Consider the following 1,416-nt stretch of genomic DNA (forward strand, 5'->3'; position numbering starts at 1 on the left):
TATCTTATCTTATCTTATCTTATCTTATCTTATCTTATCTTATCTTATCTTATCTTATCTTATCTTATCTTATCTTATCTTGTACTCCAACTATGACATACAGTAATTGGTTTCAGTTGGATTAGGGCTGTAGTGAGTGTTGTCTGTGTATTCAAAGGCAAAGACAGATGCAGTCATAACCCAACAACAGTCCTGAGGTGTGCCAGGATTCAGGGAAATGAAAGCAGCATTTCATTCCTCTAGCTCTCAGTTTCCTGTTAAATAAAGAATTGCTTGTGCCAGTGGATTTTTACACAGTTCACACGCTCACAAAATGCTGATCGCCTCAGATACATAAGGACCCAACTGAGCCAGCAATACCAGTAAAATCATGGATCAAGCCTATATGGGCATGGAAGAAATATCAGGCAGCAACATAAAGTTGAGAAGGCTGGTAGAAACTTCAGAAGACAATTATATCGATGATGAAGTGAGTCAAACTGTGCAATGTGAAACGACTGGACTTGGACTCCCAGGTAATAAACAAAAACAAGTAAACATATTAGATTTAGATACTACATTGATATGTGATGATGAATTATTGTGCAGAAATAAAACAAAAAGTAAAACTAATACCGGGTAGATGTAGGGTCCGGTTTGCTGCAAAGTTATTGTAGTTTTGGATGTTTTGTTTTAAATTTTAAAGATTTATATTTTATGGTATTTTTTTATCTGTATTTTATTGTGCTGAAATGACTAGCTGACAGGTGACCCTTGGCCCATAATTTTGATTAAATTGTAATTTTTGTTTTTAATTCAGGACAGGCTCAAACACATTCAGCGTGTGTTTATTTCAGTTCAGTTTTAATAGTTTAATAAACCAAAAAACTTTGGTTTTTATTAGTTTCAGTGTTAGTTTTAATTTATACTGTGGTGTGTGGTTGTCGGATTCTAAGTTCAAAAGAGAAAATAATACAATAAAATACTGTGCGACAATCACAGTATTTGTGTCACAGCCATAATCACACAGAAACAAGTTTGCTTCTTTGTGGTCAGATGTTGATTTCAAGAGCAGAAGTTCACATATTACTTTGTAGAGAAAATAGTATTTTATGTTACGATAAACTATATGAGGATATAAATATTCTTCACCTTTAGCATTGTAACAAATATAAACTTCTACCTGCAGAGTCTGAATTTGTAAAGAAGAGTTACTGCAGAGCTGCTGTGATTCTTCTGGGTCTGCTGTGTCTTTTCCTCCTGATTGGATTCATAACTGTGGTTTTTCTCTGTGAGTACAAGAAATATGTAATTAGCATGCTAAAATCCTCACAGGCAATGTTTTTATTTGATATTGGCATGTCCTACAGTCACCCAAGGCAAATCTCCTGGTGAAATGGACACAGTGTTGCTTCACAGGCTTTACAACAACTTGAC

The 1,416-nt window shown here is 34.7% G+C and overlaps 1 long non-coding RNA gene across 1 annotated transcript; it reads left to right on the forward strand.

Moving 5' to 3' along the window:
* The first annotated feature begins 315 nt into the window (after positions 1-315).
* On the forward strand, positions 316-1,412 carry LOC106456253 (uncharacterized). The gene is made up of 3 exons (XR_001290412.1): positions 316-515; positions 1,169-1,270; positions 1,350-1,412. It is a non-coding gene; the product is annotated as an uncharacterized LOC106456253 (long non-coding RNA).
* The last annotated feature ends 4 nt before the right edge of the window (positions 1,413-1,416 follow it).

This window comes from Pundamilia nyererei, unplaced genomic scaffold, assembly GCF_000239375.1.
Source record: "Pundamilia nyererei isolate P.nyererei 1_Seehausen unplaced genomic scaffold, PunNye1.0 scaffold00068, whole genome shotgun sequence".
NCBI lineage: Eukaryota > Metazoa > Chordata > Actinopteri > Cichliformes > Cichlidae > Pundamilia > Pundamilia nyererei.